Source organism: Dromaius novaehollandiae, chromosome 2, assembly GCF_036370855.1.
Source record: "Dromaius novaehollandiae isolate bDroNov1 chromosome 2, bDroNov1.hap1, whole genome shotgun sequence".
In the NCBI taxonomy this organism is placed as follows: Eukaryota; Metazoa; Chordata; class Aves; order Casuariiformes; family Dromaiidae; genus Dromaius; species Dromaius novaehollandiae.
The window spans coordinates 46,683,804-46,707,323 of record NC_088099.1 but is presented as its reverse complement, the minus strand read 5'-3'; the positions used below and the strand labels follow the sequence as shown (position 1 = coordinate 46,707,323).

At 38.4% G+C, this 23,520-nt stretch overlaps 1 protein-coding gene and 1 long non-coding RNA gene across 2 annotated transcripts in view; both read right to left on the bottom strand.

Annotated features, from left to right (window-relative positions):
- COL28A1 (collagen type XXVIII alpha 1 chain) overlaps positions 1–14,406 on the bottom strand; it is a 100,824-nt gene extending 86,418 nt beyond the window's left edge. The window contains exons 1-5 of the mRNA XM_064506376.1: positions 14,118–14,406; positions 13,345–13,374; positions 12,648–12,692; positions 10,067–10,111; positions 8,086–8,190 (exon numbers count right to left, since the gene is read on the bottom strand). The gene's annotated coding sequence lies outside the window, so the exon portion shown is untranslated. The remainder of the gene's footprint in view (positions 1–8,085; positions 8,191–10,066; positions 10,112–12,647; positions 12,693–13,344; positions 13,375–14,117) is intronic.
- A 935-nt stretch (positions 14,407–15,341) lies between these two features.
- Positions 15,342–22,242, bottom strand: LOC135327297 (uncharacterized). Its single transcript, XR_010387400.1, has 4 exons — positions 22,093–22,242; positions 21,730–21,783; positions 17,272–17,288; positions 15,342–15,430 (listed from the first exon to the last, which is right to left on the bottom strand). It is a non-coding gene; the product is annotated as an uncharacterized LOC135327297 (long non-coding RNA).
- Positions 22,243–23,520: the final 1,278 nt, after the last annotated feature.

Here is a 23,520-nt window from a genome sequence, read left to right as displayed (position 1 = left end):
TACTAATTACAATAAAAGTGATAATCACAGCATATACAATGTATGATCACAGCATATACAATGTATGAAAGTATGATCTTGTGCAAACAAGCAAGATAAATTCTCAGCAGAATTGCTAAAACCTTGGGAAAGTAGCTTTGCAATTTGTACCTATAATATGTGCATTTACACTGCTGAAATATAACTTGATATATTTTTAAAATGACTTTTAGTTTACATAGACTGAGAAGTGTGTTGGGGGAGCAATGAAACAATATAAGGCACAATGCTACAGGAACTGAAAAATTCTACTGCAGAATATGTTGAATAAAGCAATTTAGAGCATGCAGATGTAAGACAAGGTTGCTAGACATCCTTTCCCTAATTCTCTTTCTTTCATTAGCACTTGAAGGGTTAAAGGTATTTTGGAATCATTAGAACACCTCAGCCTGATATTTCTATGACATTTTAGAACAAAAAGGGAGCGTGTACAGAGCTGGCATATGAAATTCCAGGTGACTCAACACTAATCTTTGCTGATATGTATTAGTAAAAAAATAAAGAGCATATACATATATTTTAAGAGATGGATGATATGCCTAACTGAAGTAACTATTCACAAAGAAATATTTCAATATATGGGTTTATATGGGCTTATATATCAATATATGGATTTGTATATCAATATTTCAATCTGTGGGCTTATTATAGGGGCTTTATAGATGAGTTTAACAGGAACAGGGAAAGAAAAATGCAGCTATTGTGCAATGGAGATGAAGAAATTGAGGATCATCTGGGTACAACCTGTAAACTAAACAAATACTCTGCATTATTTATAAATAAAGATGCTATTACTGGAAATAGGAACAAATGTAGAGATAACTACAGGAAAACTACCAACTAAATACTATTCTAGCATTTTGAGATCGCCATAGGAAAGATCATTTCTGAGAATGGTAGAAGGATCAGTTATAAAATGTGTGTGTCCCAACAGTTCATATGTTCTAGTAATTAAGAGAGTGGTCTCTGTGAAGGTGAAATTCTTTTCCATTCTTAAACACAGAATAGCTCTTGTGTTCCCACTAAACCTGCTTTGTATCTGTCATTGGAGCTAATATCATTTACTGGTTCAAAATACAAGTTTTCTTTGGATTTTTCAGATTTTTCTAAATTTTTCTTGTGCCAGAGGTACAGGAAACATCTTTTCCATAGTCTGAGTATTTGCGCTATCCTTAGGACTCAAGAAATGAGTAAGATGTCAGATATTTATCCTGCTAACTCCCTCATACCTAAAGAATTTCCTCTTAAAATCCGAGAAAGATAATGTGATTATTGCAAGTATTAACTAAAATTCATGGCCCATACATTCCTATGGAAAAATGTTAGGAACACACAAACTGAAGCTCATCTTTGTTATACAAAGAACCAAGTGATTACTGGAAACAGACATGAAAGCGGAGGAAGTGGAATGATGAAAAATGAAATAGATAAGCATGAAAATATAGACTGCCAATTTTGTCTTTCATATATGATATATTACTCTATTTGAATTTCTCTTGATTTTTCCATAAATTTCTGCCTACTTTATTTATCAAAGCCAATGATGAGCTCCTAACGATAACCATCATTAAGGAAAAATGTGCTGTGTTTTTCATGAGGAAAAACACTTGAAAAATGGAATATCAGAATGAAATCCAAGCCAACTAATTGTTGTACCATCCAACCAGATTTGAGACTTAAATTAGTAATTCTTATGACATATAACACAGGAAAACCAACTTCTTGGATAATACACCTCTGATATGTTTAGAAAGAAAAAACAGCCAACAAACATTAACAAAAATGATGGAAAAAGTACATCCACAAGTCTGCAAACCAAAGGCACTGAATACAGGGAGATTATTGGAAGGATGCAAGAATAATGGTTTATCATACATTTTCTTTTAAACATTTTGCAAAGCTATAAAAAGATTGGAAGGACCACTAAAAACGATTTACTGTAATTCAAAAGAGAAAGTAGGAAAATATTTAATCGGGGAGCGAAAGACTATGTGTTTCCTTTGTTTTCTTAGAAAATGAAGAAATATGAGAGGAAGCGAAAATAAGGAGCTAAGATCCTTACTCTAATAGTGCCAGAAGAACAGTTAAAAATATGTGATATTTAAATATTTCCAGGCAAACTATCAGTATTTGAAATAATAAGATATACACAAAGAATTTGAAATAGCCTAATTACTACTTGGGTTTTTAATTTGTATTTCAGATAATTCTAAAGAGAGTTAATAACAAGAATATGGAAATGGATAAAAGTGCGCAGCTCTCTGTCTACCAGAAAAGCAGGTTCTGAAATCTGGATCACTTAGGACCAGGGAAATCTTTTTCAGATACAGCACAGGGTGTATTTCCATATTTGAAAATAGCATAGGCTTCTCTTTCAGCCATGCCAGTGCCACAGTTGTCAGTGCCACCATAATTGCCACATACAGGCACATTTTCACTGGCCTAGCGCTTGCTGCAAAGAGGACCAGTCAACGTAACCAAAACATTCTGCATTATTTTCACTTCTTGATGTCTGCTCAGATCTTTGTGATAGAGGCATTCCTGGCTCACCAATTCCAACAGGTCCTGGGGGCCTAATTCTTCCCTCTTGGCCTCTTTCACCCTTAACAAAATGAACATTAAAGAGTCGTTATTGTTTGAAATTGGTATTCTTTCTGTAGCTGAGGTGGAGACTGTAATTTTTTTAAAGTACCCGAAAAAATTGATTTCTAAGTGATTTTGAAAAATGAAACCTGTCCCTTTTGAATCTACAATTTATTAGAAGTCAATAGCTGGGATCATAATTAAGCTCAGGATGTCATCCTCTGCAAACTCGAAAACATAGGAATTGTATAATTTTTAACTTCAAATATTAAGAACTTGAATTTGATGCAGTAGAAAATGAGAAGGTTCATTAAAATATTTCTTGATAAAGACAGCACTCAGATGATAGAAACATGTTACTGGCAATTAACTTAGGTCCAGGACTTCCAGTGCCAGGGAGTCCTGAAGGACCACAAAGACCTACAGGACCTTGCTCTCCTTAAAGAGACAAAAATAATTAAGAGAGTGTTATTGATCCCTGATAGTCCATTCATTTCACTCTTACGTTGATATTGCAGAGGTCTCTCTCTAACTACATTTAGGGTGAGGTTGGTAACAATGGCTGTTATTAAGACTGCTAACGCTACTTCCTATGAGAGGACCTTTAAACTGCTGCTTGTAACCTTGCCAAACTTAATTTTGGGGCTGGCATTTTCCACTTTGGGTTATTGGTTAAAGCTTCTCTCTACTCCCCCACATATTCTAAAACAACTGTGAAAATACTCTCACAGCCTTTTCTTGGCAAGCCCATTGGTCAGTGCCCAGAAAGAACAGTGCTCACTCACTAAGCAGTTATTAATATTTTGTTTTCTCCTAAGTTTGTAGCTCCTGGCTGTGTCTTCTGTACATTACTAAAATGAGAGTCTGAAAGAAGAATTTTGAATTCCCACATGGGCTTCCCTATGTGCTTCCTCAGCTTTAATTAGGTGAAGGGAGGGGGAGGAGCGGAGGGAGATTTCATCCTTGTATTATGGAATGGGATCTGCTTTAGAAAGAGATTAAGTTCAAAAACATCCACTTATTCTGGGTGTTCTGTTTGAGATTTTCACATCTTTTAAGAGTTCTTTACAACACACAGCAACACTGATAAAGCAAACAGCAACTCACACTGATACCAGTTGTGGCTAAGGGTGCTCACCACTTCTGAATGTCACAAAAAATGTCAAAATGAGGAAAGCATAGAGACAAGAAACTTCTCTTGCACATATATAAATTCTGTCAGAAGCAAAGACATGAGCAACTATGCATCTGATATTCAGATAGGCTGACCAAGTACATTAGCCTAACAATTCTTTACCTGCAGTACTTTGTTTAGTTTGTGCACAGAAAAGACAAAAGACAGAGGAAAGAAGACAAGGATTCTACAGAAAACAGCTCTGCCTTAATGTATCTACAGAACAAATATGTCATGAATGAGGAAAGAGCTCTTGAAAAAACAGCATGTGAACACAGGTTTAGACTTTCATGCAAAATATATAGAATGAGACTGAATTAAAGTTGTGCCACCAATTTTCTCAGTACTTCACTTTTCAGGACCAATGAAGTTCTTTATGTAATTTTGTGTGCAGTGCCACATAGTAATGTAGTAGCTATGGCATGGACCTAAAAGACATCTCACCATTGTGACAGTTTTTTAACTGCAATTCCCCTTTGAATGTCCTTTTTTTTTTTTTTTTTTTTTTTGCCAGATCCTTAGCACTATTTTGTCGAGAAATAATAGACACTCCATTTAGTGACTTTTCTTAGAAGGAAAAAAAAGCAATAACATCTTTTGTTTATTCAAGAGATTTTTTTAAAAAGTTTCATTCTTTTGTATTTTTAGTGACAATTTCTGCAAATATTTATTTTCCTTGCAATACCAACTTTCATATGTCAAAACCAATGCACAGAAATAATATTACAAAGAATATTTTACTATATGTTTTGAGAATGCATCATTCAAAGTATATTGTTTCATTAAATCTTGAAAATCCTAAAGCTTATTTATTAATGTAAAATCCACTTTTTCCAAACTAATTCTTTTATTTTAAAAATTAAACAATAATATGTTAAGGGATGTAAGTTTATATATACTAACATTAATTTTATAATTACACAGCCTATACACGGCCCATATTTTTAATAGATACCGAAAGACAAGTTTATATGTCTTTATTTGGATACACAAGTAAACAGCTTGCTACCAAAACTACCAAGCATCCAAGTTGCCACTGAAACAAATTTATAGAAATGCCTTAGATAGTACTTTCTATTTTTGAAAATAAGGAAAATTTTGCCACTGATTGCCATAAAGCTGAGATTTGAACTTCAGTAGTACTTCAGAGTCCCATAACTTTGATTTCATATCTTGAACCTCAGAAAAGGCTGTGTGTGCTTATCTTTTCTGAAACAGTATGGTATCTGTACTGGCAATATCACAGCTAGCACTCTTGGGTGGTGCACAAATCTCCTCTGAGGAACAGGTCTCAAAATATCCTACCTTCTTTGTTTTTAGTGGAACACACACAGGTGGGATTACCAACATACAGTACATTGTAACACAGTTCAGCAAGTGTATTTCTTCAGAAAAGCAACGAGAGGGATTTGTTCTTTATGCAAGAGTGCAGCTGGAATGCATGGAGCTCTGCCTAGAGATGGGTGATGAGCCAGCTGAGAGCTTATGGGTCAGGCTCAGTGGGCAGACCAACATGGGCAATGTCATGGTGGGTGTCTGCTATAGACTGCCTGATCGGGAAGAAGTAGTAGGTAAGGCCTTCTTCAGACAGCTAGAAGCAGCCCGATGTTTGCAGGCCCTGCTCTTCATGGGGGACTTGAACCACTCCAGTATCTGCTGGAAGGGCAACATAGCAGCGGACAAGCAATGTGGGAGGCTTAGTGTTGATGGAGCTTAGTACTTCCTAACACAGGTGATTGTGGAGACAATGAGGGGAGATGCCCTGCTGGATCTTGTACTTACAAACACAGAAGAACTGGTTGGGGATGTGAAGATGGGGGGGCAGCCTTGACTGCAGTGACCATGGGACGGTGGAGTTCAGGATCCTGAGAGGAGGGGAAAAAAGCAAAAATGCACGATCACAACCCTGGAGTTTTGGGCAGACTTTGGCCTTTTCAGGGACCTGCCTGGAAGAATCCCATGGGATACAGTCCTGGAGAGAAGAGGGGTCTAGGAGCATTGGTTGATTTTCAAGGATCATCTCCTCCATGCTCAAGAATGGTCCATCTCAATGAGCAGAAAATCAAGCAAATGCAGCAGGAGGGCTGAATAAATAAACAAGGAGCTCCTGAAAAAAGTGAAACATAAAAAGGAAGCATAAAAGAGGTGGAAGCAGGGATAGGTGACCCAGGAGGAATATAGAGACATTGTCCAAGCGTGCAGGAAGAAGTGGTTAGAAAAGCCCAAGCCCACCTGGAGTTGAATCTGGCAAGGGAAAAGACAAAAAGAAGGGCTTCTACAAGTACTCAAGCAGCAAAAGGAAGGCTAGAGAAGATGTGGACCCACTGCTGGATGGGGCAGGGGACCTCGTGACAAAGAACATGGAGAAGACCAAGGTACTCAATGCCTTCTTCACCTCAATCTTTACTGGTAAGACCAGCCTTCAGGAATCCCAGGACCACGAGACCAGCAGGGAAGGAAGCAAGGAGACTTGTCTTTGGTAGAGGAGGTTAGGGAACATTTAAACAAACTGGACATATGCAAGTCCATGGGCCCTGATGGCATGCACACACAAATGCTGAGACAGATGGTCAGTGTTACTGCAAAGCCATTCTCAATTATCTTTGAAAGGTTGTGGTGATCATGGAAAGTTCCTGACGGCCAAAAGAAAACAAATGTCACTCCTATCTTCAAGAAGAGCAACACAGAGGTTCTGAGGAGATACAGGCTGTTCAGCCTCAGCTCAGTTCCTGAGAAGGTGATGGAGCAAATCCTGCCGGAAGCCATTTTGAAACATATGAAGTACAAGAAAGTGACTGGGAAAAGCCATGCCTGACCAATCTGATAGCCTTCTATGATGAGGTGACTGGCTTGGTGGATGAAGGGAGAGCTGTGGATGTTGTTTATCCTGACTTTAGGAAGGCTTTTGGCACTGTCTCCCATAACATCCTCACAGACAAACTGATGAAGTATGGCTAGATAAATGGACAGTGAGGTGGACTGAAAACTGGCTGAACTGTCAGAGGGTTCAGAGGATGATGATCAGCAGCATGCAGTCCAGCTGGATACCAGTCACTACTGGTGTCCCCCAGCAGTCAACACTGGAGCCAAGAATGTTTAAAATCTTCATTAATGACCTGGATGATTGGACCAAATGCACTCTCAGCAAGTTTGCAGGCAATACAAAACTCAGAGGAGTGGCTGATACACCAGAGAGTTCTGCTGCCATTCAGAGGGACCTCGACAGGCTGGAGAAATGCAACTGGGAGGAATAATGCCATGCACCATTACACACTGGGGACCAATGGGCTGCAAAGCAGCTTTGCAGAAAAGGCCCTGGGGGTCCTGGTGGACAGCAAGTGGAACACAAGCCACCAATGTGTCCTTACAGCAAAGAAGGCCAACAGCATCCTGGGCTGCATTAGGGGGAGTGTCACCAGCAGTAGAGAGGCAGTTCTTCCCCTCTGTGCATCACTGATCAGATGACATCTAGTGGGCTGTGTCCAGTTCTGGGCTTAGGACAAGAGAGACATGGACTTACTAGAGCAAGTCCAGAGAAGGGCCATGAAGATGATTAAGGGACTGGAGCACCTGTCATACAAGGAGAGGTTGAGAGAGCTGAGATTGTTTAGTCTGGAAAAGCGAAAGCTCAGGGGGCATCTATAAATATTTACCTGATGTACAGGAGTGAAAAGGACAAGAGCCAAACTTTTCTCAGTGATGCCCAGTGAAAGGACAAGAGGCACAGGACACAAACTGAAATGCAGGAAATTCCATTTAAACATAAGAAGAAAATTATTTATTATGAGGGTGATCAAACACTGGAGCAGGTTGCCCAGGCAGATTGTGGAGACTCCATCTTTGGAGCAACCTGCTCCAGCTGACCCTGCTTTGTGCAGGGGTTGGATCTCCAGAGGTCCCTTCCAACCTCAGCCATTCTGTGATTCAGTGAAACCAGCCCATATTTCACTGGAAAACCAACCCATATTTCAGAAATTTCACTGAGAGTACAGAAATGTTCTCATAGGTGTACCTTACTCCCATTGCTACTCCTCAGCAATTGTTTGGGCTGGGTCCCAGACTTACTAATGTGTACCTATTTCACCTCAGTTTTCAATCTTGATCGAAAACATCATTTCTGATCTTCTGTAAATGACATGTGAAAACCCTCATCAGCCCTTCCCCTGTCAAACAAACAGAAGTGGCTGCTGTATAAATCATACAAAAATACGCAAGTACATTAGAAGCAATAGAAGCCAAAAATCCAATAACAAAAAAGGTAATTAAAATTCCAAAAGGAAATTGATTACCTAACTATATAAATTCTGAAAGAAGTGACCAAAAACTCAGGCATCCCAGAAACAGAATACTCAAATTCATATGTCTCCTTGTTTTAAAGGTTGAAATCAGCTGATCTGCTTAAAAGGAAAGAGAGACAAACATGCAAGGGTTAAGGTATCAATGGTTATCCATTTAATATATGCAGGTTTTCCTGCATTTTAGTTTTAAGCTGACCACTAAGTAAGAATGATCTTAGTTATTTTAACATTGCTTTTTCTTTTTTTTTTTAATAATAAATTCTACCCTATTAAGTTAACACCTGTGCGGCACATAAAAAATCACCAACATATTATGTAAAAGTCTGTTAGAAGGCAAAAACTGAAAAGGAATCTTTCAAAAATATCAGTGTTTATGACACATTTTGTTTTCCTTTATGAGATTATGGAACTTACTACTATGTAATTTTCTAAAAGTACATTAATATAAATTGCTAGGACCTTTATTGCATAGTATGTTCATTTATATACTCACTAGCACTTAATTCATTCCCACTGTTTGCCATTATAGTAAACAATTAGATCTACCCTGTTTTAATGGAAAATCTATCTGTTTTTACTTTTCAGTAGTTGTTCTATTTGGCATAAGAAGTCTGTCAAATATAAACAGAATGCAGGTTGTAGTATGATGCAGCGCTATATAACAACATGCTTGAAATAACAAGATTATAAAATCAATAATTAAAATAACTAGTACATATTTAAAAGAAAAAAGTAACCCAATCTAGTCTGCTTTCACCTTAAAGTAATTAGTTTGTATTACCTTCTTGCTATTGATAGAAGTCAGTTGTGACTTGACCTGGAAGACCAGCTGATATTTTAAAACACCCAAAATGGATCATACTGCATGAACAGTTTAATTTCTGCAAGGAAACGCTATTTTATTTCTCTTGTTATTCTCTTTTATGGTAGATTTTAAATCTCTCAAATCTTTAATGTTCCTATTTCTTAATTAGCAAGAATAACAAATGTTTGTTCTTTCTCAGACAACAAAAATTTGTTTCGGCTGAACACACAGGAACTTGTGGGTGAAGATAATAATAAACTAATTTTGCACTGTATCATAGAAATGCCAGTGTTCACCCACCATAGAGAAAACTGAGCAATATCACTTTAAAATATCCAGAATGGAATTTAGGACTAAAGGTTCATGTTCTGATCCAGGTAAGTTCTCCTCAATTCGCTACTCCACTCTTCACTGACTGTACTGTTTCATCTATTTCAGAGATGCTGGGGTCCAGGCAGTTGCACAGAAGTGGGGTAAAATTCCATCCTCGCTTTGTCAAACATACAGAGCTAGCAACATATCGCAGTGTTCATGGGATCCCTGTCACAGTAAGCAACTCTCTACAGATTCTTGTCTCCTCTCTCAGAGAGACTGTAGAAGTTAAAATACCCAAGCGCAGCTCTAACACCTTCCAGCAATGGCAGAGACCGAAAGAATCAGGGACCTGCCATCTACAATAGCTAATGAAAAAAAGTGTATTGTGGAATTACTACCAACGGGACTTTTCATCTTGATAGATAGGGATTTTTCTCTAATTCTACACTGAATTATTAAACAGTCATAGCAAATTTCAGACTGCTTGATCAGATTCAGTTTCTTCAGCTGTCTAGCAAGCACTTTTTCAGTCATTCTGGGATACTATGGAAGTTGCCACTTTGTCTACTTGAGGAGTTTGCCAGAAACCCCAGCAGTAGGGGAAATGAATTGGCAGGTATTCAGTGAAAGGCAAAATGTATAGAGGGCCCTTAAGGACAGCTGACTGCATGAACACAGCTCCGTGCCCTGTGCCTGATATGCCGCAAATTATTTGAATTACACGAATGTATCTTTTCGCTCCAAAATGTATACCATTTAGCAACAAAAATAATTATGTATGAAATACAAAATGAACTCTCGAAAAACTATGCAAAAGTATTTCTATGGTTTGATAGCTTTCTTCTCACTTACCTGAGGTCCCCGAGGTCCTCTAGGGAAAAATGGACCTTCTAGTCCCTATGTATAAAAAAAGGAAAGACAGATATGAAATAATTTGATTAATATTTATTAATATTTTTGTTAAATTGACAAAATTAAAAAATAAAATTAAAATGAAATCAATTCAAGTTTAATAAAAAATAACATTGTAAACAATATGCCAACATTCTCCATTGAAATACTCTGAACCATCATCCTTGTGTAACAAACCAAGTCTTCTGTAGCCCTTTATAGACCTGTTCAGTTCATTACAGCTTCTGATACTTTATAGATGGCAAATGCTTGTTTCATCATTATCTTTTGCAGGGTAACTAACAGAGGAAGTTTTTATAATCCCACCACACAGATTCTATGTCAAGTTTTCTTGGCTGCTTTTTTTACATTCAGAAGGCCTTCAAAATACACCCTGAATAATTTCCTTTTATCTGATAAGACATTTCCCTCAGCCTCCTAACAGCTTCTTATAAGTCTATTTAAGACTTATTTTTCTCTTGAATGATGTTTCACTTTTTTTCTATAATTCCCTTGTCCCTTAAGAAATGTTACAAGCCCCAGGGGATGTACAAAATTTCCTATACTTTCAGAATTTTACCACATTACAGACAACTTTTTCTTTCCTTCGACAGAACTAATTGCTTGCCTTTGAGCTCTTTATTGAAGTAATTTGTTTAATGATTGTTCTCTCGGTATTTACAAACATTTGTATGTTGTCTTCAATACAATATATATAATATAAGGAATAATATTCAGAAATACTATAGACAATTTCATTATGATTCACATGACAAATCTGAGCAATGACAGGAATACTCATTTTTCAGTATTTTGTATATTACTTACAGAAGTATAATCCTGGCCATTTTGAGTTTATCCTGCTTGTTTAGATAATCAGGTAATTGTTCTTCCCCTGAGCGTGATTCTGAAGTCTATGAAGTCAAAAGAATATTCCTGTTTGGCAGTTACGGGCCTTGGATTAAATTCCATGCCCACTTGTAAATCCCTTCACAGGTCACATTCAAAAAGAGAGATAAAGCAAAGTTTGCATCTAGAGAGCATGTACAGAACATATCTGTATCATTACTGACAGGCTGGATACCACTCCCTTTTATTAAGGTTGCCCAGTATATCATATTTAAGACTCTGGTTTTGGTTGTTTATAGCTTTATGAAGCTTCAAAGATGTAAACTGAAACTATCCATGCCAGATGTCTTTCTGTCTAAGTTTTAGCCAGAAAAATTCAGTCATTTCCAAAAATGAGGCTAACGAAGAACATGTGTTTTTCTTTGGTTAGAAGCATTATTTTAAAAAATCTGTTACCTTAATGTTTTGGAGCAATAGTGTATACTTTGGAAAGTATAGCACTTAGGGGAGGAGGAAGAAGGGAACTTGCTGTAGCTCTGATACTGAAGTTTGGCAAAATTGTAAGCCTTTGAAAAATGCAGTTTGCACACTGCCATAAAACACTTTGATTCCAGTAGCTAAATTTCCAGAAGGTTCCGTTTGTGCTGGACATCCTCCAGCCCTGGAGCTGAGGAGAACTTTCCGCATGAGTCCCAGTGCAAGAACTGAAAGCAGAAAATCTACCTCACGCTCAGGGGCCTGGGTTCACCCCATTTAACATGAGGCAGTGGGGAAGCCTAAATTTAGAGCCTGGTCTCTCGAAGCTCCATACAGAACCAATGGAGCAAGACACACACTTCAAACATAACTCATGTGGGATCTCTCTATTGCCTCCTGGAAAGCATAGAGCATCTAGGCTCTTTAGTTACTGAGGCAAAGAAATTTATTTGGTGCAATAGGACATATCTATGGCTGAAAACCATCTGAGGCTCTGGCAGTACACAGGAGAAAGAGTTCTGATTCAAAATCAGAGCACAAGAGTACAACAGCTTGCAATGAGGGACACATTTTGGACGGACCCTGATGGTAGGTTGGAAAAATAAACTGGAATTGAGAGCTGTTGTTTATGTTAGTGGAGAAAGGAGATAAGGAAAGAAAAGGAAAACAGAAATAAAAGTCTGCCATTGGTAGAACATAGAAGCACAAGCCAGAACAAAAAAAAAAAAAAAGGTATTTCAGGAGAATGGAACTGGGAAAAAAGCACAGGAATGGGGAAAAGAACTCAGAAAGAGACAATCTGGAGGGACTAAATGCAAAAAGGGTTGAACATGAAGGTGACAGCCAGTCTGTCTTCTGAGGCCCATATTCCTCTGTAGAGCTTGAAATCAGATTCAGGATTCCAAAGTTTCTCATCCCTCCCTTGTACTAACCAGTCAACATAAATGATGACAACCTGCTCTTGCTATCTTTTACTACCTCAGCTCAAGACGTAATGTCTGGGTGAAAGATTTCAAATCTTACATAGGAATAAAATCTGATCTTAATGAAATCAGTGTTTTCAATTGTGGGTATATCTCTACTATCACCACTTCCTTGTGATATATGAGCTTTGTTTTTCTGAAGTATCACTTCAAATATTTTGAAGTAGTGCATACTTTTTGTCATGCAAAATGTTTTGTCATGCAAAATGTTTTAATTAAAAAGTGCAACTTACTCTCTCCCCTTTTAGCCCTGGTGTTCCACATTCTCCTCTTTCACCCTATAAAAAGCATTAAAATATTATATGTTTGAAGGGTTTTATTTAAATAATTTTTGCATTTTAACATAATTTTAATATATTTTTAAGTTAAATTTTAAGGATTTGTATTTTCCCTAATAATTTTAAATCTTTTAAATAAATCTATATTTTTAAAATGTTTTAATATGTTCTTCCAATTCAAAAATTTTTGTATGAAGGGAAGACTTAGTTCAGCACTGAAGATAATTCACTGTACTTAAGACATATAACTTTTTTTTCCTGGAGAAGCACAAAATAACAACACCTACAAAGTTAAAGAATAACATATGTTGTAATACAAACACAAAACATGCAGTATCTTTTTTAGGCCAAGCTCCCTTTGGACGATCCCTCTCTCTAGGTTTATGTAACAAGCTAATTACCATGGTATTCATGGTCCTTGTTTGAATGAAGGTCGTGAGGCTGTTTCCACAGCATGAACACAAATAACTTATTCAACAAAATACTTAACAAAAACAGACTCTTCCTGGAAATGAAATTCCACAAAATTGGTTACAACAAGGGACTAAGGAAAAGCCTGTGTCTGCAAATGAAATTCCACATTGCTATAAGGACTCAAACAATTACTTTTACTGCTATGATATAACTTTCCTTAGTATTTTTATGATCATACCTTTTCTCCTTTACAGCCAGGAAGTCCCTACTAAAAAAAAAGAAAAAAAGAAAGAAAGAATCCAAAGAATCATTATTATAAGTGATAGGGAAAGTCTACTTAAACATTCTAATTAATCTTAATGAAACAAATTTATCTCAAAGAATGTTAATTTATCTTTTGCAGGTTTGGTGGTATGCTTCTTACAATAAAAGTAGCTGCTGTGCAAATCTGTCTTTTACCAGAAAATGTTACCACTGCTTTTCTGAAAGATGTAATCTATTTTTGTTCAATTATTAAATCAGATTATATGTGTGTTTAGACCATTGTCAATCTCTGTCTATAGCCCTTCAAGAGTTCAAACTGGGGGAATGTTAGCATTCCATGTACATGGAAAACTTACTTCTCTAAGACTGATTTAATCTTTAATCTGTAAGGGCTCTGAGAGCAATCGCCCTCCTGGAGGTTTGGCAGCCTGGGCTCAGGGCCAGCTCAGAGACAATGCAGCTGAGGCCCTGTTGCGGCCTAAAGGGAGTCGTTCAGGACGACCTCCCTCCCCTTGGGGCCAAACGACCAAGTTCGTGATGCCCTTGGACTGAATTAAGGTGAAACGACACCAGCCAAACAGTTTTAAGATTTATTAAGGCAAAATGGAATAAACTAACTAGACACGTCCCGCGTCACAGGTTTAGGCAAAATGGAATCAACTAACGAGACACGTCCCGCGTCACACGTTTAGGAAAAAAAGAGGAAAAGGGGAAGACAGAGAGAGAGAGAAAGATAGATATCACCACCCGTGGATCCAGCGGCGTCCCGTTGGTCCTCTTCTCTTGGGAGTCTCGGCGGTGGGGGGGGGGGGGCCAGCGGCAGGAAGCGCCCGTCTGGTTCCACTGACTCTGCTCGAGTTCCTCAGTCGTCGCAAGCAAGCTCCCCTCTATTCACACAGTCTGCAGTTTTTATAGGTTCTTGCCCCACCTCTGGGAGGTGCTTCCTCGCTTCCCATGCAGATTAACTGTCATGCGCAGTCCGCCCTCTTGGAACCTTCCAGAAACAGGCTGGGGCATCTGGGGCTCTCCTGCTCATGCGCAGATGGCAAATGAGTATGTGCGGTTCGTGCCCTAGAGATGACCTTCTGCCCTTTTCGCGCCCTTTTTACCTCGCAGACGGCTCCCGGGGGCGCCGGCGCGGCATTGCCCGACGCGCCTTGGCAGCAGCGGCTTTGCTGCAGCAGCAGCAGCAATGATGAGACAAAACCACATGTAGAGAACCGGTCCTCTACAGGCCCCTCCACTCTGGTGACTGTGGTCAGTCAGTGCTGCAGGGAGACTCAGTGTGGGCTGACACCAGCCCACAGGAGCTGCTTTAAGCTGAAGCTCTACGGTTTGGCCCTGCCTGACCTATAGGTCTCACTGCATCACAGACCTGCCTGTGCCTGGCCGTGTATCCCACTGACCTAGACCTAGACCCTGACTATGGACTGATTTCCCAGCTTGACCCCGAGGTGACTTGCCTTGTCACTGTGGACGTGCCTGGCAATCACCAGGCTGTGGCTAATCCTGGTTACTATCACCAGACCTGATGCTGACCCTGACTGGCCTTTCTGGCTTGACCTCAGACCTGTCTCATCACTACGGATTCACCTGGTGATCGGACTCTTGGCTGACCCCAGCTGCCACACTCAGGCCTGCCCTGCTATCCTCACTGAGGGACTGTGTGACAGGCCTGGCTGGTGAGGCCAGTGCCTTGACAGATGGATTATTACCTTCAGCTCCCAACTTCCTGTCTCATGGGAAGCAGTTGGCCCTCATTGCTCCCTGAAAAATTCTGCTTATGTTTCTGTGCCACAAGTAAACAGCCTACAATGTTACTTCAAACTTTCCTGTTGTCACTACTGTTCCAAGCCAAGACAGTATTTAAGCATATCATCAGCTACAAGGCACATGAAGAACAGCTGTTCTGAATACAGATGTTTTTTTCCAAAAAAGATTTCATTTAGTATAACTAGTGGTATAAAACATCTCTGCAAAAATAAAAAAAACACATCTTACTCTTAAGAAGGAAACATGTATACCTCTTGATCTTTTTCTCCACATTCTCCTTCCTCACCCTGCAAAGCAACAAGGAGCACTCTAAAAATATGCACTGGTCTCTTACAAACTTGCAGCTGACCTTGAATATACTACTTGAGAAATTAGCACCCTTTTTCCTTCTTTAAAGTGATTACCTTTTTCAGTCATTACGAAGAATATACAGTTTTTTATATATATAAGTATATATCTACAACAAAAACAGGTATGATATGCATGGCTGGGATCAGAAGTCCCAGTCCTGCAAGCTGCTCTGTATTAGCAATTCCCTGTATTTGCAAAGATTCTCTGAGTATAATAATGTTCGGATAATGTAAAGGTTTCTCCTTCTGTAACTGGAGTGGGGGGAGGGAGAGGAAAGAGTAGGTGTTTTAGAGTGAACCAAAAAAAAGCCAAATAATTTAGCTCCCTAGTTTGATCATGGTCCCTTCATTGCCCACTGCATGTTTATTAGCTCATTCGCAAAGGTCTGCTTCAGAATGAACCCATTACTACTCTCCAAGAAGAAATGACGTGTGAGTTCTAGCAACAGTTTGCATCAGGGACTATTACCTACAGCCAGTTGTCCGAGACAAGGCCAAATATAGTCCTTCCACCTATGTAATCCCTAAACTCTATCCTAGGATGTCTCATGCCCTCATCTACCCAAAACGGCCTCTGGGTATGCCTCAGAACATGCAATACATATCTTCTGTATCATGCTACGACTTCATAACTCTGCTGAGACGTAACAGCTCAGTTTTTCTTAAGTGACCAGAGAGATCAAGGTGCTTATCCATTCCAGGTCCCAAAATTCTGAGGCCTCCCACTTTCTCCCAATTGTAAGCCATGGCAATACTTCAAATTTTGAGGTAGTGATAGCTACAGAAACACTACCTGAGAAAGAATCCTGGAAACACAGAAACATTGCAATTATATTTCAATATGTTGATGGCTGAGGTATTCCTTTAAACTGTAACTATTCATAAGTCTGTTCCACCAAATCCTCCTAGTATCAAATGTTGACCTCTATGATAAATTCAAGTATCTACATTTTCCCAAATAAAGATACACTCACAGGAGGGCCTGGCAGTCCAGGACTTCCCTTCTCACACACACAGGGCTTCAGTTCACATTTAAGACTTAACAGAAACATTGGGAGCATTCTGAAGCATCTTTAAATATACTTTTTCTAGTATATAGGTTAAATCAAGCATTTTACTAATGCAGTCAACAAATGATCTCACTAAATGAATCTTCTGTACCACAAACACAATTCTGCATGTCAAAATCTCCATTAAAACAATCCCAAATTCTGTAACAGGCCTCCAGCTCTGTCACACACTATGAATAAAACAAGCATTCTGAACAGTCAAGGATTATCTACCTCTTCCTTTTGAACCAAATAAAATGATGACTTTTAATTAGGCAAAAAACAATATAGTTAGAATACTAGTCCTATTTCACTTTGGAAAGAAAAGTTTTTTACTGTACAGCCCAAATTATTCATTCTCACTGCCTGGGTTCTCCTAATGAGAGCGCTGTACGAAAGTTATATCAAACAATGATCCTACAGAAATGCTTGCAGCAGATTTGGGCAGGTTTCAGCCACCCTTTCCTGCAGTGAGTAGTATTTTATTCCACAGGTGGTCCGAATAACACCGATGAACACAGGCAAGTAGAAGGAACTACCCAGTAGTAGTAAAGGTAGGAGGATCTGGATGAGCAACAGTATCAAAAGACATCTGCATTTTGACAGTGATGTAAAAAATTCTTTCAGGCAAGAGAAAGCAAAAGGTAGGGTTCTGATACAGCTGAATGACCCTGACAGGGTAATCAGTCATACTGATATCTGACAGCAGTAACAATTTATAAAACTCACCTGTGCAGTAAGTCATCCTGAAAAGGAAAAGGAAGAAAGAATATATTAGCTTGATAATAGATGTGATATATCTATTTTTTAAACAGATTGCTTTCAAAGGCTGCAGTATTTTCAAGGCAAGTGGCAAATATAGTGAAAAGCACTAACCTTTACATAGTACTTAGAATAATTAATAGTTACTTGGTACTGTTGCACATATTATAAAAGACCCACCAACATGAGAAAGCATTGCACAATATATCCTTTTATGAACAGACTGTAAATTGAAAATAAAACATTGAAGTATCACATTGAACAGTACACACAAATTAACACAGGGAAAGATTTCAGAAAGAATGAGAGAGATATTGATAAGACTTGTAGGGAGAAAGCTAAAGAGTTCCTTTTGCTTCTAAAAATGCTCACTGCTATTCTTTCTGCATGAGCAACATACACCATCTTCATAAATATCTAATCTGCAGCTTTTAGAGATGCCCTGGTTATCTCATCAAGAAATTCTAAATGAAGCTAAGCTACTGCTGTTCAGCTGCACAGCTCTTTGTAGCCTCTTGCATTACTGCAATGCAGAACGGAACCATATTTTAGGGAACTTTTCTACCCAGCTATCTGCTGCTCCAATGGAAAAGATCTGGTAAGTCAGTTCACAACCAGGCCTAACAGATCGAACTAGAAATGTTTGTAACAACACATTTTACTATTGCAGTGGAGTTACTCCAAATTTATACTTTTATAACTGTAAACAGAATTATCTTTCCATATATGCAAAAATATCAGATTTCTAGCCTCTCATAGTCTTTCATATTTCTCCCTATCAGTATCTGAAAAGGTCCACATGTTCCTATATCAATCCCCTATATCCCATTTCCTAAAAGGTTAATAACAGTCGCAGATATCTATTTTAAGATTTCTTAAATTACGAATATCCTCTGATCCATGCATTCTTAGTAGCAAGTTAATTGTCCAGAATATTGAGAGAACAGGTCCTTTAGAATGGAGGGAACCACCAGTGGCATGTATATTGGCACAGTAAGACCTACTGGCCTAAGTCTGCATAATGCAGAACCAGCAAGATACTATTGGATCATTACCATAATATCAAGTCTATTTCTTTAAAAGAGATTCTGAAATACCTTATACCTTTACCTCATTCCTTTAAAAGATTCTGAAAATCAGCACACAAGATTAAAGTGTCAGAATGGAAGCAGTTAAGCCTGATATAGCAGTGATAGGGTGACAATGAAAGCTGCTTGTTACATGTGCCATATGGCACATATGTAAAAGGGAAGACTGGGTGACAAATATGCTTTCTAAATGAGTACAATTATCATCAGTATCTTTGTGAGTCTTCCATGAGAATGGTAATCCTGTAACAAGAATGCCTAAGTCAAGCATCATCAGTTCATCAACAACTACACTGATGTGCAGTCCTGTAAAATATGCTAGGCTCAAGATAATTTATGGATTGACACAGTGCCTAACAACACCAGTCAAGAGCGAACTAAGAAAAAGGTTCAGACTGGAAAAATCAAAATGACCTTGAACCCAGCCACTCCAGCATCTCATCATTGCCGACACAGCTGTTGACAGAAGTATGACCGATGGCCTGCCTCCTGTGAGATGCTTTGGACAGGCTTTGGACAGGCTAGCAAATATGAGGCTGCTAAACTCATGACGTGACTGAAGATGACAAGGTTCATAGCTCCTCTGGTACTCCAAATGAAATCTGAAAATGGGTTGCAAGATCCTGATTGCATCATTTTTGCTATATTTGTGAAATGGAGATCATCTAGCGATTTAGACTAATGTGACTAATATCAACATCTGTACGAACAAGGGAGAGGAATTTGTTTCTTAGATGGACTTTGCCTCACACTGTGAAAGGAAACATGGGATACATCTTAGTGCCATAAAATAGAAACAAAAAATGTCATATAGACAGTTTTTGCAGGCTCCAACATTTAATACAGCAGGAAAAGAAAAGAGGCAACACAAGTGGGCTCGTTGAAGTCAGTCTCAAAACTTAACTTAAAAAAGTAAACCGGTATAAAATATGTGAAATAAAAAGTGCACTATTTCCACAAAAGCGGAGGGCCATTGTGAAGCAACATATTCCCACAGATCTGCCCAGGGAGCTCACCAGCCAAGGAACTGGCTGGGAATACTCTGAGTCTGCAGAGAGTGAGAGTGGGAGCTGCAATTTCTTTTGAAGAGCACAGACAAGCAGTTCTGTGATGTCGGGAAGCAGGGACTCATCTCACAGCCTGGAGCAGCTCTTTAAACTCAGACAGCTCACTGAATAACCATGGTCATAATCAGGATTCAGGGTGAGGTTTCCTGAGCAGCCCCAATGATGCTATTCTATCCTGTGTAAATAATAAAGTACCAGTTGATTCAAGAGCGATCAGCTCAGTACCTAGAGCATTCACCTGGAAATCAGGAAAACTAGGAGTTTAAAGCCGCATCACTGTTATCCTAATAGACATGTCAGGCAAAGGATGCTTGGTCTACAGCCTGACGACCACCAGAATAATTCATTCCATCTGTGGTCAGCTTCACAGTGCTGTCTTATCCAAACTCCCTCATAGCTGAGGAAGGCTGCAGGACAGATGAACTGTTCTGGTGGCAGCAAGCTGCTTATATTTGCTGTGTTTCTATCATGAGCTCTACCACTCTAATCTTCCCGTATTTCCAAACCTTGTACCTGAACTGTTTACCTTAAGTTTTAATATAGCCTTTGTTTTCTTTTAATGCAATCACTGCCAAGTGGACCATGACTTGTTCATCATGTGCCAGGGGCTGGATCACCGATTCCTTGGGAAAGATGGTAGTAAGAAGTGGGCTACCAATGCTTAAGTGAAGCAAAACATCACTAAAGCCCATAACCATTCCTTGAGAGCACCTTCACAAAACTTGGGAATAGGGCACATGGAATCAGCTTACAAAAGTTGCTGCAGAGCTGGTAACTGCTTCTGATGATGTTCTTTTGGATAGTCATCACAAATAGAAATGTAATGCATGTGCAATCAATACTGTACTTCTGAGACATGTCAGACATATGGCACTTCTTCAGATCAACTGTACTGCCCACAGCAGGAGTTCCAGGCACCAGATATGGAAGGAACCACAGCATAACATCCCTCTAAAGTCCCTATCAGAAGAAAAGTGGATCGCCAGCGTATGAAATAGGGACACCAGTGCACTTTCCACTAGACTCCTGGGCACAGGTGGTAGTACCTGCTGCTGGCTGTGCTTTTACACAGCTAGGTAAGTTCAGAATAGGGACAAAATAACTGTGGGTATCTTCAGTCTGTTAACCAGGGATTAGTTGCAAGATCTATATCAAGTATTTTGACACTTAGCACTTAGAGAATTTTGCATATTGCTGAGAGGCAGCAGTGATCAGTGGACACAGCACACAGTAATCTTTCCTTTGCCTAGGAAAGTTCAGATACCTCCACAATAAGGCAGAAGTTTAAAACATCTGAAATTTGGCTTTGGGCACCTATAGAGAAATAATTCACTTTCAATATACCCTGCAAATCTAGTCCTTTAAAAATGCAAACAGCTATCCTATTGCTGTATGTTTCTATGTTAGGAATACAAGCTACCACTGACTGAAGGAATAAGAAATGTAGAGCTGGTCCAGTAGGAGAATCACTCCATATCAAGTGTAGCTTGTTTGTCCTGACCCTTGAACTGGAAACAACTCCTCTCCCACTCACTTACTAGCCTGCAAACCTCTGCTATGTTACCTATCAAAGTAAATTCTAATTGTCACTGTTAGAAAAGGAGAAAGTGTAGCCTTGCTAGTTACTTACTAACTGTACTGTCATCTCGTCCATCAGATGAAGATCATCCAGGCACAGAACAGGTAAAAGAAACTTAGAAGATATCAAATGTAGTTTTTCTGCATTGGCCCTTTACTTAGAAAGTCCAAGGGTTAAAAAAAAAAAGGTCTTCCAAAATTTCTAGCTGCTGCGACTGCATCCTGGACGTTAGGACTGTTTGGATGATCCACACCATCAGTCGTCATAAAAGCCACTTTCACACTTCTCTTATGACCTTTGGTTTTAAAGAGTTCAGTGGCACTGGAAATTGCGTAATAGGAATAGATGCCATGGCTAATAAAACTCATACTCTTGATTTTGTCTTTAAAATTCTGCACATTCTTCCAAGCTGTAAAGGGATGATCAATGCTGACTGTGCTACTGAACTGCATACTTGCCAGTTTGACATTATATTTCTGAGATTTAACTCGTTTCATCAACAAAACGTTGTCAGATAAGCTGTAAACAATTTTTTTCTGAGCTTCAAACAATTCATTTTTTACACTTTCTGAGCTGTCCAACACAAATACTGTATCAACGTGATACATATCACCTGTAATAGAATAAGAAGTTGCACAGATGCATCAACGAACATTATATAAACTTGTGCCCTAGAATTTAGATAACTCACTGGAGCAGTTCTAGCCTTGCATCTTCCTCCTCTGTCCCACTAGATCACCTCTTTCTGCAAAAAGTAATGGTGATTAAATTCTGCTCAAAATTACATCCTTATAAATTTATCACAGCAAGTCATCCATGCTCGATTAAAACCACTCATACCAAAGACCTAAGTTCTCTTAGCCCCAAATTTACACGACAGGTTGTTCAGCAAATTAATTAACTAAAAATTATGTGCATTCTCATAATTTCCCAATGGAAAAATAATGATTGTTTCATCTATATTCATTTGAAATTATACAAATGCAGGTATAAATAGTGGAACATGCTGCAATACACACATTACTGTCTACTGAAAAAACAAAATTGTTTTTACCTGGACAGTCATCTTTCTGTATCAGAGCATTTGGCCTTTGTATTTTCTTTCTGGTTTGTCCATAAACCATTTGGTGTGTGAAGACAGACAAAAGTATAAAACAACAGGCTTAATGTTTTAACCACATAGTGATTCTGATCCAGAATTAGATGATTTACTCCTCCTTTTAAAATAAAGTATAGATACTTTGATAATAACAAGTAAATATACAGATACACATACTGTATATGCAGAACTGAGCATTCCATTGAACATATCTTGGATTCTAGAAACAGCCTCAAAAGAAAAACATAAATAAAATAGTGACAACTTACTAATTACATGTAGGAAATCACAGCAACCAATACAATCCCAGCTGTAGCTCATTTATAGAGCTCTTCCACTGAGAGAAAGTGTGGGCTGAACACAAACGTTTTTTCCTGTTATGTTTTTTAAATACTATCTAACTTTCAATTCTAAGATAGGCAGATGATACCTCTATTATTACTGTAGTATCACTAGTAGAAACAGAAAATATTTTTCAAAAGCTGTTACTAACAAATAAACTGAAATTACTGTTCGTATTTCTAAACTGAACTTTATACATCTATTTACTCCGAAGTTTACAAAACTGAGTGCACATTCTCTTTTTCTGCAGAGGTACTGGTTCACAAGCGAAATTCTAAGTCTTAATATCCTATGAACTCTTAGTAACCAGATATACAGAATTATTTGGAAAATAAAAAATACTAGTCAATGTGGTAACTAATTTCTACAATACAGACTGCCAAAGACACTGATTTCAAAAACTGCCAACAACTTAAGAGTAGTTAATCTCAAATACCATCATCAAAATTACACAATGAATTAGCAGTATAATAAACATCTTTATTAAACACATTTTGAGTATTTTTTCAGTAGCTACAAATTTATTAATATTTTTGAGAAGATAAAAAGGAAAACCACACCAAACAAAACAGTAGTACAACTAAAACTAACATGAGCAACATGTATATTTTACTGTTTCTGTTCAGTACTCAGACAACTTCATCTGTGAGAAATGCTCTAAACTATTTATTTATTACCTTTAATACATGTAAGCAGCAAAATGAAGACTAAACTTCAAGTGACAAGATGTCTTGAAAATATGCTTTTATAGGACAAATAAGCAGATGAACAGCCTCTCTGATTATAATGAATATTACCTTGCCTGTGACTGCTTTTGGTACTGTATTCATGTTTTGTTAATCAAAATTGAAACTAGGAGTTAGGCATTTAGCCACACCTACATATCTGGGTGAAATAAGAACTTATTAAAGTGACAGTATGTATGAAATATTGTCAGTGTTTTCTTAACTTCAATTACCAGAGTTAAAGATGCAAACTCTACTTATCAGTAATCACTGTCAGCACTTACATCTTTTTCAGCCATCACATGCTTCTTTTCCC